Genomic DNA, 17,599 nt, shown 5'->3' on the forward strand with positions numbered 1-17,599 from the left:
TATATATTTTAATATATTTTTTATTGTTGATAGTACTAGACTAGAGATATCTCCCATTTTCTCCCACAAAGTATATTTTTGATGAAATGTCATGAATCTTTTTTTAGAAAAAAAGACAGCTGATTTGGATTGCTTATTTTTGTTGTTTTGAAAATCCCAGCTTCTGAGTCTCATTAAAAGACCTCTGAAATTGACTCAGGCCAAGACATCAACTCAATTATCATTTGTTTTTCAACAAGAACTGAAATTTCCCTATTCTTGTTTAGTAACTCAGCTTTCAGTGATAAGCTATTCTGGACCGGTCAAAAAGTTTCTGCAAACCCTGTGAGGTAAACAACTCTACTTTGCCTCCAACAAACTTTGATCCCATCTTTGAAATCTCCTGTCAGAGAATGACTGGCAGGAACCCATTCTGAGGGTTAATGTTACCGCTGTTGATGCCTGCTGCCACACTATTTCATGTAATGAAGAGTCTTCCATCTCCGATGAGGCTTTTAGTCTAATCCCCATCCATTGTTCTACTTTCTACAGGCACATGAACATAACTTCCATGACTCCCAGCGGTTAAGTGATGGAGAAGCTGCTTTTAGCCAAGTTGCCTTACCTGTTCCTAGTGTCGGTTTGCCTGGCCAGTTCATGTTGATCATTCTTTGCAGTAAGTGCTACAAATGTAGTTCAAGGGCATAGTTAGCTTGACCCAATGCCACATGAAATAAATATACAGGTGATCCCTTATCTTAGAAGATTCAACCTGTATCACATTGCTGGTAGAGTTAACTTTTAAGAACTGCCTGTATTCAAATATCATGATTGTTCAAAACAAATTAACCACAACACAGCTGTAGTTTTTAGACAAAGGGTAACGGTGATGTTTTTCTATAGAATGTTAAGCCTTTCATAGTATGCACTGAATAAGCAAGCACTGTATTTGCTCCAATTGAAAAATAGTAACCAGCCCTGGAATATCTAATCTATATACATGAAACTTGCTGGGCTTGTGACAATTGTGTCCCATCTTTCTCCTCTTTCAGAAATGTGTGATGGAGGGACAGCGAAATCTCTGCAGTTTGGTCACAGGTTGTCTGAATATACACACAAGAGAAGCTAGTTTTCCACTTCACATTCTTTTATTTTTTAGTTTTCCCCTGAGGATTGTGTTTTGAAGTTATTTAGTTGTAAGTTTAAATAGTAAAGAGACTAGAAATGATATTTGGGATTCTGTAAGGGAATAAGGAATTGAGGGCAGGCCCCTGAGAATAGTCTATGGTGACATATGAACACAATTATGGCCTCAGCCTGACCGCTAAGAATCCCCGATCCAAAAAGAGTAGGCTATCTTAAGACGTGGTGCCCTTTTGCTACCTCTCATAGATAGCTCAAATAGAACAAAGAAAGACAAACATGCACACGGAATGTGCAACCAGTTCAGAAGACGAAAGGTTAATTAATAACAGAGATGGTAAGGTTACACTGAAATCCAAGAAAAAGGCCTTCTTAAGGACACCACTGAAAAGCAGAGATAAAAGGATCATAAGGGGAAATGGGCACACACAGCGGAGAAAAAGTTACATTTTGTTATGTCGTAGAGTCTAAAATTTTTAAGAGCTACTAAGATGTGACCACAAAAATGTACACAGATATCTTCCACCTCAGAGGTGATATAATGTTTGTTAAAATTTTAATTTTATAAACTGCTTGAGGTTCAGTTTAGGTTTTGAAATTTGAGGCTAATAGTATCATAATAGTTCCTTTCTTCTTTTGTGAATTGTCAATTCACAGCACACTCATTTATCTATGATCACATTTGAATTTTCTTATTCATTTGTCTGAGTCATTTAAACTTTAATGATATAAATATATATAGTTTAATCTATTTTAATATTGTGATTCATAGTGATATGTCTTTTAATTGTGGTTTTCTTACATGTATAAGTTGTGCTACTTTATGGTAAATATCTATTGACTTTTTTTAGGAGTTCTTCTATTACTTTCAAATTCAGTAATTTTTCCTACCCTAAATATTTTTATTTAAAATATCTTTATTATATATAATATAATATAATATATAGCCTATATTATATGCATATATAATATATAGCTTTATTATCATTAGGACATGACCTGAAATATGTTTGTATTTATTTCTGTCATAATTTGAAAATATGCTATATATATAAAACCCTAAGCAACCAGTCGACCATTTGACTGGTTGCAATGACGCACACTGACCATCAGGGGGCAGACACTCAACGCAGGAGCTGCCCCCTGGTGGTCAGCGTGCTCCCACAGTGGGAGTGCCGCTCAGCTGACTGATGGGTGCCAGACCCTGGGCTCACACCTGGCGAGTGCAGCTGAGGCAGCAGGGGCCTCACCTTCCTCCATGGCAGAGCTACTGAGCGGTGGCGGCAGCAGGCTCAGCGGGGTCGGGATGAACGGGAGCGGCGTGGCGTGCCACCCAGGCTCAGGCTCCTCCCTGGCCACCTGCTGCTTTGCACACTACTAAAACTGGCAGTCTAACATCCCCTGAGGGGTCCTGGATTGCGAAAGAGTATAGGCCAGGCTGAAGGACCCCACTGGTGCACAAATCCATGCACGGGGCGTCTAGTTTTATTTATAAAACAGTTTGCTTACTCCCTTAGATTTTCTTATTAAACCAATGCAAAGGGATGGAGGAAAATGTTAGAGGAAACAATATTGCCTATTTTAGCAAGAATGTATAAAAAGTACCTGTTAAGTAACATATCAATAATACAGTACACAATCTTGAGGACAGTGATTTCTTCAAAGCCATTGCAAGCCGTATATTTTTAAAATTATGCATGTGACACAAAGAACTGAAAGAAATGATGCCATCTGCATTGCTAAGCAACAACCTGAGGAGTATAGGAAATTGTCAAAATAATATCATTTTTCTTTTTCATATGACACACATGTAGGAAAACACCTCAGGAGCATAGGATATCAAAGGAATTCTATACTTTAATAGTGTCATTACATACCTATTAATTGCTATACAGTTGAAAACTACATGGTGTTTGTATATATAAAATGTTGATATAGAATTATTTGCTGTAATTCTCTTAATAATCACTCAGGAAATGCTTTAATCAGCTGCCTCCTGCACACCCCCTACTGGGGATTGAGCCCACAGCTGGACATGGGCCCTGACCAGTAATCAAACTGTGACCTCCTGGTTCATAGGTTGGCGCTCAGCCAGGAAGCCACACTAGCTAGGCTATAGACATTTTTTAAATGTTATTAAAGGGTCAGCTTAAACATGTTTCACTATAAGTAGACACTGGAATACAATGTTGGACAGGAATAGAGTCTGTTCTGACACAATTGTTCATGTGACTGTTTATCTTAACCAACTATAGAATGTTAGGGTATTGACTATAAAAGTTGATATAGAATTATTTGCTGTAATTCTCTTAATAATCACTCAGGAAATGCTTTAATCAAAAGAGTAACATGTGCCCTAGTTAGTTTGGCTCAGTGGATAGAGCGTCAGCCTGTAGACTGAAGGGTCCAGGGTTAGATTCTGGTTAAGGGCACATGCCTGGATTGCGGGCTTGATCCCCAGTTGGAGGCATGTAGGAGGCAGCCAATCAATTATTCTCTCTCATCATTGATGTTTCTATCTCTCTCTCCCTCTCCCTTCCTCTCTGAAATCAATAAAAATATTTTTTTTAAAAAAGAAAAGAGTAACATGTATAACAGCAATATATATACACACACACACATATATTCTGAGAATTAAGTCCAGGCTTTGGATTGAGCCATACTGATAGACTAAACAGTTATTAAATCATAAACAAAAATTACACATATACAGCAACATAAAATATTGTCAGTAATAGTAATTATAACAGTAATGAAAGAAAACATTCACTATGAAGCAAACATTGAGCATTTTAGATACATTATCTCATTGAATCCTCATGAAAACTTTATGAAAAAGGTACCAACAATACCTCCTGCACCTTTTAAGTGAGACTAAAAGGTCAAAGATACAGAAATAATATGTGGCAAAACACGATATGAATCAAATTATTTCTGCTTGTACTATGCTACAGAGGTATTTAATACCTAACACGTTTTAAATTTTATTGTTCATCATTTGTGGTATATGATATTTAAAGAACACACAGAGGTGAATAATCTCATAATCAGGATAGCAGTTACCTATGGGAGGGTGGAGGAGAGAATAGGATAGGGAAGAGAACATACAGAGTTATTTACAGAGTTTGCTTCATAAGTTGGGTGGTAAATTCATGGGTGTTTGTTCTATATTTATAACCAATATGTGCCATTTATTATTCATATATAAATAACAAATAATAAAGCCATTTCAAAAGTTTCTACAAAATTTTCTTAATCTAAAAATCTATGTAGAATCCATGTGGGCTGATTGGGCCCACCCAAAATTTTGTGTTCAAATTTGGTGCCCAAACAGGGCAAATCAGAGAAGTAATATTCTTTGCAGGAAAGTGGATTAGTCAGGCTTATTTACTATGTTACTGGAACATATCTACATAATAAAAGCCTAAGCGACCATTATGGCACAACCACCAGAATGACCGGTCGCTATGATGCACACTGACCACCAGGGGGCAGACGCTCAATGCAGGAACTGCCCTCTGGTGGTCAGTGTGTTCCCACAGGGGAAGCACCTCTCAGCCAGAAGCCAGGCTCACAGCTGGCGAGTACAGCAGCGGTGGCAGGAGCCTCTCCCACCTCCGCAGCAGTGCTAAAGAGCAGCGAGCAGGCAGGCAGTAAGGAGCAAGGGGTCCTGGACTGTGAGAGGGTGCAGGCCAGGCTGAGGGACCCCCCCACAATGCACGAATTTTGTGCACCAAGTCTCTAGTATATCATAATGAACAAACCTATGGAAAGTATATGGTTTATTTTTTTAATATATTTTTATTGATTTCAGAGAGGAAGGGAGAGTGATAGAAACATCAATGATGAGAGAGAATCACTGATTGGCGGCCTCCTGCAAGACCCCCACTGGGGATCAAGCCCACAACCCGGGCATGTGCTTTTGATCAGAATCAAACCTGGGACCCTTCAGTCCGCAGGCTGACACTCTATCCACTGAGTCAAGCCAGCTAGGGCTGGAAAGTATATGATTTAGTACTCAATTTAATTTTTATTCTTATCAGACACAATGCAAGATATTCTATTTTGTCTATAACATCTTACTTCCTTTCTCCATGAGGGCTTAGTTTTGACATTTGCATTAAATCAGCAACAGAAAAGACAACTTTTCCCCTCCACTAGCCTTCAGATGGATTACTTTGTCAGGCAGGCACACAGACACACACTCATAAATGGCCGCACTGTCTAAACACAGGACAGAGATACTGCTGCATAAGGGAAAAATATTTGATATATTACTTTACATAGTGGGTTTACTCCATAACTCTTGCAAAGTAGTGCTGGAGACAAATATTGTATGTAGTGAAATCTATAGCATTGGTCTATAGCAGTGATGGCAAACCTATGACACGCGTGTCAGAGGTGACACGCGAACTCATTTTTTTGGTTGATTTGTCTTTGTTAAATGGCATTTAAATATATAAAATACATATAAAAATATGTCTTTGTTTTACTATGGTTGCAAATATCAAAAAATTTTTATATGTGACACGGCACCAGAGTTAAGTTAGGGTTTTTCAAAATGCTGACACGCCGAGCTCAAAAGGTTCGCCATCACTGGTCTATAGGAAAACACTTTTTCAAATGTAATACTTATATAAACTTGCAAATCTGATAAAATATTTAATTTTTCATCTTTAATACTCTTCAGTGAACTTTCAAAGCTCATGACTAGATATTTTATTGACTTATATTTAATATGAATGAACACAATACAGGATAAATTTTAGAAGATAAAAATAGTCTCCAATTTCACTTTTAGCCGGATTCATCTCAGATATTTATGTCTATAATTCTAAACATAAAACACACTGTTGTTTTTTTTTAAAATTTAGAGATGCTAAAACAAACTCATTGGTGATTAGTTAAATGTGAAATAAAGCAAAAATAAATTATAAATAAAATTAAAATTAAAGTTTAAATATTCCTACTAAATAAATAAAAACTTCACAAGTTGTTTTCTATACACATTTTAGCATAATTAGGAAATGTAATATGTATTTATATCAACTTAGCTTTTCAGGAAATCCAACAGAATAATTTAACAGCTATGCTGTGATTTTATCTTTATGGCCATAAATTCTTTGCAAAATTTATGGTATTGAGGGAAAACAAAACTGTAATCTCAATAAAAGTATTGAATTCTGAATATTAGCCTCAGATTTATGGGTTAATTAAAAACCACTATCCCCCTTTCCATGGCTTCCACTTTCTACCTGACTTGTATAACAAGCAAGTTTTTCATAAACAACTCAATGAGAGAACATCCTGCCTTCTAGTTTGTAAGTAATTCAAAATTTCATATTTCATGTATGTACTTGCATCTTGTGAATTTTTGGATTCTGAGATCTAGTTCCTTTATAATATTTTATAACATCTCTAAATATACTTATAGTGTAGAAACATTAATCATCTACATATTATAAAATATATTACCTTCTTTTATGCTTTCTGAAACAGGAAATTTTGTTGCTCACCATCTCTAATTTTCTAAATAATCAATATATACTTTTAATTTTAATCATTACCATCTTCCCATTTTTAATTTGTTCTTATGAACTTAAAACAAGGCAGAAGTTTCCACATTTCTTTAACTGCTTGAAAATATGTGTACTTTTCCCCCTCTAAGATGTTTCTCTACTTTAACATGTCATAAAATAAAACTGACTTTCCTATAGATCTTCTTTGCCCGGTATGGTATCCACAAACTACATTAACTATCTGAATTTAATTTTAAGGTAGTTGAAATTAGACGAAAGTTAAATTTGTTTCTCAGTGCAGTAGGTACCTTTTAAGTGCTCATTAGACACAGATGGCTTATGGTTGCCACACTGGACAGTAAGAAAAACATTTTCATGATTACATTAAAACAACAATAAAAAAGGAAGATGTTAAAAATAATTATATATAATATATTTAATATATATTATATATATACATTTTATATATAATATATATATTATATATATAATTAGTATTCCATGTATGTCCTGCAACTGAGACTATGCCAGCAAGAGTAGGTGATGTGAATGTCTAGAATCATGGAAATTGCCATAATCAACCAAAGCCATCCATATGTAAGGAGATCAGAGATTTAAGAATCCTCTGAGAACCATAGACCTTTGAGTGCCAGAACAAAAAGACATGTTAAACCCTGTCATCCCAGTGAGTAGAGTATATTCAAAAGATTAGAGTGGGCAGAGGGAAACATAGGGGATTTTACTTTTTAATGCATATTATTATTATACTAGAGGCCCGGTACACAAAAATTTGTGCACTTGGGGGGAAGGGGGGGTCCCTCAGCCTGGCCTGTGCCCTCTCGCAGTCTGGGACTCCTTGGGAGATAATGACCTGCTGGCTTAGGCCTGCTCCCGGGTGGCAGAGGGCAGCCCCAATCCCTAGGTGCAGCCCCTGGTCGGGCTCAGAGCAGGGCCCATTGGGGAGTTGGGGCGCTGCCCCCGTCATGCACAGAGCAGGGCTGATCGGGAGGTTGCGATGCCACCCTTAGTCACGCTCAGGGTAGGGCCGATTGGGGGGTTGGGGCGCCACCCCTTGTCACGCACAGAGCAGGGCCGATCAGGGGGTTGGGGCGCTGCCCCCTCTCATGCACAGAGGAGGGCCCATCAGGGGGGCTGGGGCTCCGTATCCTGTCACGCACAGAGCAGGGCCAATCAGGGGATTGAGGAGCTCCCCCCTGTCACTCACAGAGTAGGGCCAATAGGGGAGTTGGGGCACCACCCCCTGTCACACACAGAGCAGGGCTGATCAGGGGGTTGGGGCGCCGCCACTGTCACACTCAGGGCAGGGCTGATGGGGAGGTTATGGCTCTACCCCGTCACACACAGAGCAGGGCCCATGGGGTGGGGAGGTTGGGGCGCCGCACCCTGTCACACACAGAGCAGGGCCCGTGGGGGGTGGTTTGGGGCACCGCACACTGTCACACACAGAGCCGCAGGGCGATCAGGGGGTTGGGGAGCTCCCCCCATCAGGCACAGAGCAGGGCTGATCAGGGGGTTGGGGCGCCTTCCCCTGTCAGAAACAGAGCAGGGCAGATAGGGAGGTTGTGGCCCCGCCCCCTGTCACACACAGAGCCACAGGGCGATCAGGGGGCTTGGTCGCTGCCCCCTGTCACACTGATCCCGGTGTCGGGAGGCCTCGCTGCTCCGCTGATCCCGGTGCTGGGAGGCATATTACCCTTTTACTATATAGGATAGAGGCCTGGTGCACAGGTGGGGGCTGGCTGGTTTGCCCTGAAGGGTGTCCTGGATCAGGGTGGGGGTCCCCACTGGGGTGCCTGGCCAGCCTGGATGAGGGGCTAAGGGCCGTTTTCAGGCTGGCGGATGACTGAAGCTCCCAACCTGTCCTTTTTTTCCTTTTTTTTTTTTTATTCTGGGCCAGCTTTAGCTCTGAGGCCTCGGCTGCTGAAAGCAGGTTTCTGGCCTTTGTTTACCTTCTGTATTTGAAACAATGTTGCGGTCCGGCTGGCTGAAGCCTGGCTGATTGAAAGCAGGTTTCTGGGGTTTTGTTTAGCTTCTATATTTGTTACAATGTTTATTATAGAGCAGCTGAGAGGCCAGCAAGCCAGGCGGGGAACCTGGCTTCCTCCGTCACTGGAGCAAGCAAGCATCCCTGTTCGCGTCAGCTGCCTGGCTGCCGGCCGCCATCTTGGTTGGCAGTTAATTTGCATATCTCAGTGATTAGCCAATGGGAAGGGTATCGGCCGTACTGCTAATTACCATGTTTCTCTTTTATTAGATAGGATATTCTGCCTGACAAATTCCTCTCCATTGTCCAAAAATACCCAAAAAACTCTCCTCTGATTCATACCTAGGAAATAAAGAAAACCCAGAATTCAAGGACATAAACAGCTCCTTGCTACAAAAGAAGGATGGTGAAACAGAATATCACTTTATCTGTTTTGTTGTGTTGTGGCAGGAAAAAAACACACAAACAAAACAAAAAAGAAAACACTAGACAGTTAATTTCTCAAAAGGTTATTCTGCAACATTAAATTCTTAATAAATCACTATGCCATGTTATGTAATAATTTTTGTTTTAACCCTCCACTTGATGCATATCAGGTATGTGGTAAGTGGAGGGCAGGGAAATGAAAGGCAAGTTGTATCTTGTTCAGTAAAATATATATTAATAAACATTCTCATGTGTACCATAGCATAAGTGAAGTATTCATAGAATGCTATGAGCAGTGAGTTTTATTCAGAACTAATATAATGACCATCAAAGCTTAGTGTTATGCTCACAGTCACACAAAATTGATCCCCAGTTTGATATTTATGTTAGCACATCACTTTGTGGCTACATGTTCATGGAATAGAATCTTTTATACCCATTAAAGATTTTTTGGTAATTTTTTATAGTGTTGTTCTTCATAACTCCCACCCCCTTTCATTCATGCATTATAAAAAAAGTTCCAGTTATATGAGTGAATTAGCTGGTGTACATTACAGTATGTAAAATGTGGTGTGCTTTTTTTTTAATTTTGAGGACAATAGACAACAAGTTTATCAACATTATAAAAGAATTATGGAGTTGTCATAGCTCTCCCCAGACCGTACCCTGGACTCCACCTACTTGTCAATCCAGCCATCTATATTTATATAAAGAGGTAATATGCAAATTGTCCGGGACGCCGTAATGTCACGACTGCTCAGGAGGAGGCTACTCGCGCAGGTGGGTGGGAGGGGACTGCATGCAAGGTGAGGCAAGCCTTAGAAGCCGCGGCAGCCCAGCATGACTGGAGCAAAGACAGGGGGGCCTGCCAGCCGCCGTGCACCAGCAGTCCTGCCTCTGCACATGAGCTTCAGAATGAAACACCTTTTCTGACCGCTCATTAGCTAAGCTCCCGGTACGCCACTCGCAGTGTTCTTGGTAACTTGGGTAATAAGAATCCAAGAAGGTGATCTAGGGTTTTTCACCACACTCCTGGCGAAAAAAAATGAAGGTCCGCTGCTGGAGGGCTAAAAAATGTCATATCCTGCCCTAGCCGGTTTGGCTCAGTGGATAATGTCTCGGCCTTCAGACCACAGGGTCTGGGTTCAATTCTGACCAAGGGCATGTACCTAGGTTGCAGTCTCCTCCCTGGCCAGGGCCCACGTCAGGGCTCATGCAGGAGGCAACCAATCAAAGTGTTCCTCTCACTTTGATGTTTCTCTCTGTCTTTCCCTTTCTCTTAAACATTCTCTAAAAATCAAAGGAAACATATCCGCAGGTGAGGATAAAAAAATAATAAAGAAATGTCATATCCTGTGAAAGACACATCTTGAAAATGCCTAAAGAAAGTTGTCATTTTGCCCTAGCCGGTTTGGCTCAGTGGATAGAGCGTTGGCCTGCAGACTGAAGGGTCCCAGGTTCGATTCCAGTCAAGGGCATGTACCTCGGTTGCAGGCACATCCCCAGTGGAGGATGTGCAGAAGGCAGCTGATTGATGTTTCTCTCTCATCAATGTTTCTAGCTCTCTATCCCTTCCCTTTCTCTCTGTAAAAAATCAATAAAATGTATTTTAAAAAAAAAAGAAAGTTGTCATTTTTTCATGGTGAAGGGACTGGAGTCCGTGTTGATGAAAAAACCTTGGTGGCTGCGGTGACTGGCTGCAGCAGCGGGGTGATGGGGCTGGTGCCTTCCCCTGATCAGCCCGGTCGCCTCCCACAAAGGGAGGCCAGAATGCAGCTTAGGCCTGCTCCCCAAGTGGAGCAGGGAGGGGGCCTAAGCTGTTACTAGGACATCCCCTGAGGGCTCCCAGTATGTGAGAGGGGGCAGGCTGGGCTGAGGGACCCACCCCCCAGTGCACGAATTTCATGCACCAGGCCCCTAGTGTGTGTGTGTGTGTGTGTGTGTGTATATATATATATATATATATATATATATAAATTTTTTTTTCCCCAGAGCTGGGTTCTGGTTCCTTTCTGAGGAATTTTCAAGACTGGTGGTTTACTGGAAGAACCATGACTGGTATGGTGATGAGAGATAGAAGCAGAGAAGTAGGTTCAGATGTGTAAATTTTCACTAGGTTAAGCTGATGCTATAGAAAATGGCACTCTCAAGTCAGGAAATAGACTATGCAGTATGTATGTTTTGAGGAAGGTGGTTTCAAAAGAGGCCACCAATATTTCCCAAGAGAAAGCCTCCGTTCTTATGCCAGTGGAAACAGAGGCAATGCTGTTGTGCAAGTATTAGCATTCTCCCTTTGCCTACAACAAACAGATCTCATGACAGTGGCTATACTTCCCGTAAAAATATTTTACAATGCAATGTAAATTATAATAAACAAAAATAGCAAGAATCTGCAACATTCTAAATACTTTTGAAATTTAACAAGTTATTTGTGGAAATATATTTGATGTTTTTTCCTAGATATATTTGATATATAGAGAGCTTGAACAATGTTTTTCAAATAAAAATTAGTTTCATTTAAAAATATTGTAGACTTCATTTTTTCTAAACACAAGTAAGCATTATACTGGTGATTACAAAGACAGTTATTTCACGAATCTACAACTAGTACTTTTTTTTTTCATTTCTTAATGATTTTGTCTGTGACTATATTTATGCAATTGTTGCAATCATTTGGCAAAGAGTTTGTCACTCAAAATGCTTACAAATTTGCAAAGATGCATGGAGGTTTTTTTTATTTCATTTAGTTATCTAGATTATTGCCTATATCTTCCAATTCACTCTTTAATGTTTAAAGCATAGCCTAGTTTTCTTTTTAATTAGATGGAATTTTATATTTTTTCCTATTAGCAATTCTAAAGAATATATAAGTTTAAAGATTCTTTTTTTTTAGTTTAAAGTTTCTTAACATTTATAGTAATGTTCCTGTAGTTTTGCATTTTAGTGAGTTTTTCATTATCATCAAATAAAAAACACTTATTTTATGAAATAAATAATTTTATTTTTCTTTTAGTTAGTGTTTAGGTCTGTTCATGTTTTAAACATCTTGAAACATGTGCGGGCATTTCTTTTTCTAAGTTGTTCAATTACCTTCATAGTTTAGTACCCTCTGTTTATTTTTCACACATAAACTCCTTAAATTAAACACAATTTAGAGTGGCTATGTAAGAGTATTACCAAGAAATTATATTCTTATAACATGGAAAGAAGTAAACTATAGATCCAGAGAACATTAGCTTTTTGAAAGCTAGTTTTTCAGGAAGTAGAAATGTCAATTTACCTTAAAATATCTTTACAAGTCTGTGTAGTTTCTGTATCGCAATGGAGATTCATTTGATGTGTGACATTTCAGAGTATTTCCAGGTTCAGCAATCACGCACTTTGACAAGGCTTCCTGGTGTTACTAATAATACAAAGACTATGGTGGGTCTCTGGCATCTGTAGGGAATCGTTCCTATATTCAGACTTACTATAAGTCCTGTTGAGTTCTGAAGCATTATTTAGGAGTGACTCAATGTATATCTACTATTGCTTGAAATTTTATTTTTAGAGATTATTGAGCTAACTACAGGAGGGAAATGGGATGACATTCCTACCAGAAAAATCTTAGATTTGTCATGACTGTTGAATAAATTGTGTAAATTTAACATTATTTTTGAAGAGCAATAAATAGAGCAAAGTTATTTGTCAAGCCAAAAATGTTTGAAAATGTTTTTTCTAGGCAAGGATTTTTGCTGTAAGTATTTAGGGAAAAATATAACCCTAGTGATTAAATGTACATATGTAAGGGTGTACATTTCTAATACATGGCTTGAGAAAATATTTGATAACAAAATTAAAATAAATTAGACATGTAGAATTTTTAGTAAAGAAACTTAAAAACCTTACTTGTTGGCATATCTCCCAAACAAGATGGGTATTATCTAATTCATTTTTAAGATGTTGTTTTAAGAATGCTCTAAATTAAAATGAAAGTAGAAATCTATATCTATGGAGTATTTTCTATAAAACTGCTAAATCAAATCACTTTTTGATTTTGTACATAAGCTTTTATTATATTACTAGAGGCCCAGTGCACAAAAATTTGTTCAGTTGGGGGGGGTCCCTCAGCCTGGCCTACGCCCTCTCACAGTCTGGGACCCCTCGGGGGATGTCCACCTGCTGTCTTAGGCCCGCTCCCCGAGGGATCGGGCCTAAGCTGGCAGTCAGACATCCCTCTGGCAGCCTGGGAGCCCTCAGGGGATGTCCACTTACCAGCGGGGAGCAGGCCTAGCTGCAGTCGGATATCCTTAGCGCTGGTGAGGAGGCAAGAGAGGCTCCCGCCACCACCGCTATGCTGGCAGCTGTCAGCCTGGCTTGTGGCTGAGCAGAGCTCCTCCTGTGGGTGCACACTGACCACCAGGGGGCAGCTCCTGCATTGAGCATCTGCCCCCTGGTGGTCAGTGTGTATCATAGTGACCAGTCATTCCCAGTCGTTCTGCTGTTAGGGTCAATTTGCATATTACCCTTTTATTGTATAGGATAGAGGCCTGGTGCATGGGTGGGGCCCGGCTGGTTTGCCCTGAAGGGTGTCATGGATCAGGGTGGGGGTCCCGCTGGGGTGCCTGGCCAGCCTAGGTGAGGGGCTGAGGGCCATTTTCAGGCTGGTCACACCCTCTTCAGGGTGGGGGTTCCGACTGGGGTGTCTGGCCAGCCTGGGTGAGGGGCTGATGGCTGTTTGCAGGCTGGTCAAGCCCCCCAGTGGGGACCCTCACCCCATGGGAGTGTGGCCAGCCTGGGTGAGGAGCTGAGGGCTGTTTTCAGGCTGGCCACAGCCCCTTCAGGGTGGGGGTGGTCCCCACTGGGGTGCCTGGCCAGCCTGGGTGAGGGACTGATGACCATTTTCAGGCTGGCCATGCGCATGGGCTGGAAGCAGTTACCTAAGATTTATTTATCTTCTGTAATTGAAACTTTGTAGCTTTGAGTGGAGCTCAGTGCCAGCCAGGGAAGGCAGGAAGCTTGGCTTCCTCCATCGCCATGGCAACCCAAGCCTCGTGCTTGCTCCAGCTCCATGGCCGCCTCCATCTTTGTGACAGAGTGAGGGAGTGACATTTAATTTGCATATTACCCTTTTATTAGATAAGATACTTCCATAGCTTTAGAGACCATTATTCTTTTGATTAATTAGACCCTGTATGCCTTTCCTTCCTGTCTATTCCACTCTGTAGATTGAGAAATATTATTTTTATGAGCCAGTCATTCTAACTGTGTACTTGGCATATGTTAGCATATAATCTTAATTTTATAAGTGAGGATAGTTACTCCTGGGGCTCACTCAACCTCAGAATCTATTGTAACACTGGAATCCTTTGAAATATTTTTGTTTCATTAATAGTTACTGCACATTTAAGAAAAAAAGAAAAATGAAAATGGACTTTTTAGATTAAATAAATAGTTCCTGACCATCTGCTGGAAATTTTCAGGTGTTTCTGAGGATACTGTTGAGCTTGAAAGATAGATTATTCTTAAGTGAAGCATTTTGTTTAAGAACATTATCTATGGATTATAAGTGTTATATTTAAACAAACTGCACTGTATTGAGTAAAATCACCCCAGGGAGAAGTGAGTGCTTTTACAAAGTAAAAAATACGACAACAAAAAACCTAAGTGGAAACCTCAGTGGATGATGAAGAAAAAAGATTAATATATTATTGATTGTATAAATAAAGAGAACTTTATTTCAGATTACGGGAAAAAGCAGTATTATAAATAGACCAAGAAAAGATGGAAGTTTAAACTGTGGAGCTATCTTGATCATTATCAAAGCATACTTATTTTTATTATTATGTTCATTATTGAATCTTTTGAAATTAATCTGTGGAATCTCATTTAATCATAATGCAAGCATAAATTCAGGCTTTTAGCTTATAGATTTTCTAAATATTTCTAAAGCAATTATATAATATTAAAAAAAAGAATGGTGGTCATGTGGTTTTTAAAGAAATATGACTGATTAAATCACTCTATATGGGAGAGAAACCAAGATGGCAGCATAGGTAAACACTGGAAATTGCTGCCTCCCACAACCACTTCAAAAATACAACTAAAAGACAAAACGGACATCATCCAGAACCACAGGAAGGCTGGCTGAGTGGAAATTCTACAACTACAAGGAAAGAGAAAAGCACACTGAGACTCAGAGGAAGTGCGGAAGTAAAGTACAGAGGTACAGCTGGCAACTGAGGACGCGGTTGTCTTTTTGAATCAGGAGGGAGACACAAGCTCCCAACTGCTCTGAACTCCAGTTTCGGGTGAGTCTCTGGGGACTCAGACTCATAATGGGGAGAAAATGGACTGTCTGGCATTGGGCGGAACTCGAGGGTGGCTTTCTCTCAGGGGTGCTGGTAGTGATTACTGTGGGACACTGAGACGCGGGGCCTCTTAGGGCAGAGCTGAGGATCAGCCATAGCTGTTAGCTCCACCCTGTTGATTCCCTGAGACCCCGCCCCAGCCAAGCTGCATGCAGAGGCTTTTGCATATGAATGGCCGGGACCTTTGCAATCTAAAATTGCCTAACAAACTGCAGCTGGGTCAGAGAGACCCAGAACATCCAAAAGAAGGCACAAGGCCCCACAGCAGCTTGCATTGCTTCACAGCTGGGCCTCATCTGGGCACCTCCAAACCCCCAACAAAGAAGAGGAATCTGCAGATCTCTCCATAGCTCCTGCTGGGTAGCCTCAGGCAGAGGCTAAATTAGCACCTCCTTAGAGATCCAAGAGCCAGTGTACCCACTGCTCAGAGTGGGACCATCGAGATTACAACTCCTCAGATCCATAAGGGACACACTCAAGGGGCAGACTCAGTGAGCACCAAAGCCCCAAGAAGCAAGTCTTGCCCCATAAGGGTGTCTCCAACACAGAAGTTCTCCCACTGCATACCCAGCTGATTCTCACAGCCAATTGGCCTGGAGGTCAATTCCTCCCATTGATACCTACAACAATCAAGGCTTAACTACAACAAGACTGTGCACAAAACCCACAAAAGGGTGCACCAAGAGTGTCTACCTCAGGTAATTGGGGAGGCTGAGCCACTGGGCCCTATAGGACACCTAGCACAGAAAGCCACTCTATCAACACAGGAAAGCATAAAAAATGCAGAGACAAAGAAACAGGTCACAAATGACAGAAATGGAGGAAAGCAAACTACTGAATATAGAGTAAAAAAACCACAGTTATACCCCCTGGCAATGGGCAAGGAGACACCTGATTGGTGGTGTTGATCTTATATCAGTCAGGGGCAAAGCAGATGTACAGTCCTTAGTTCATCCTAGCTTGATGCCTGTGTCAGTGGCCAGAGCTGTTTCATGCCTGAGGCACATAAAATGAAAAAAAAAGGAAAAAATGGAAAAAAGAGAAAACAAACAAACAAAAAACAAGGTTATAAGCTTTTTAAAGAATTTTCTAGAAACTGCCGATTAATTTAGTGAGACCCTCCATAAATCTAGTGAGACCCTCGAGGATATGAAAAAGGACCAACTAGAAATTAAGCATACACTGACTGAAATAAAGAATATTATACAGAGATCCTACAGCAGACTAGAGGATCGCAAGAATCAAGTCAAAGATTTGAAATACGAAGAAGCAAAAAACACCCAACCGGAAAAACAAAAAGAAAAAAGAATCCAAAAATATGAAGATAGTGTAAGGAGCCTCTGGGACAGCTTCAAGCGTACCAACATCCGAATTATGGGGGTGCCAGAAGAAGAGAGAGAGCAAAATATTGAAAACCTATTTGAAGAAATAATGACAGAAAACTTCCCCTACCTGGTGAAAGAAATAGACTTACAAGTCCAGGAAGTGCAGAGAACCCCAAACCAAAGGAATTCAAAGAGGACCACACCAAGACACATCATAATTAAAATGCCAAGAGCAAAAGACAAAGAGAGAATCTTAAAAGCAACAAGAGAAAAACAGTTAGTTACCTACAAGGGAGTACCCATAAGATTGTCATCTGATTTCTCAATTGAAACTATGCAGGCCAGAATGGAGTGGCAAAAAATATTCAAAGTGATGAATAGCAAGAACCTACAACCAAGATTACTTTACCCAGCAAAGCTATCATTCAGAATTGAAGGTCAGATAAAGAGCTTCACAGATAAGAAAAAGCTAAAGGAGTTCACCACCACCAAACCAGTATTATATGAAATGCTGAAAGGTATCCTTTAAGAAGAGGAAGAAGAAGAAAAAGGTTAAGATAAAAATTATAAACAACAAATACATATCTATCAACAAGTGAATCTAAAAATCAAGTGAATAAATAATCTGATAAACAGAATAAACTGGTGAATATAATAGAATCAGGGGCATAGAAAGGGAGTGGACTGACAATACTTGGGGGGAAAGGGGTGTAGGGGGTCGGGGAAGAGTCTGGCCAAAAACCGTACACCTATGGATGAGGACAGTGGGGGTGGGGGTAAGGGCAGAGGGTGGGGTAGGAACCGGGTGGAGGGGAGCTATGGGGGGAAAAAGAGGAACAACTGTAATAATCT

The 17,599-nt window shown here is 40.5% G+C and overlaps 1 pseudogene; it reads left to right on the forward strand.

Moving 5' to 3' along the window:
- The first annotated feature begins 16,286 nt into the window (after positions 1–16,286).
- On the forward strand, positions 16,287–16,431 carry LOC111827997 (annotated as a pseudogene).
- Positions 16,432–17,599: the final 1,168 nt, after the last annotated feature.

The sequence above is a fragment of the Myotis lucifugus genome, unplaced genomic scaffold (assembly GCF_000147115.1).
Source record: "Myotis lucifugus unplaced genomic scaffold, Myoluc2.0 scaffold_261, whole genome shotgun sequence".
NCBI lineage: Eukaryota > Metazoa > Chordata > Mammalia > Chiroptera > Vespertilionidae > Myotis > Myotis lucifugus.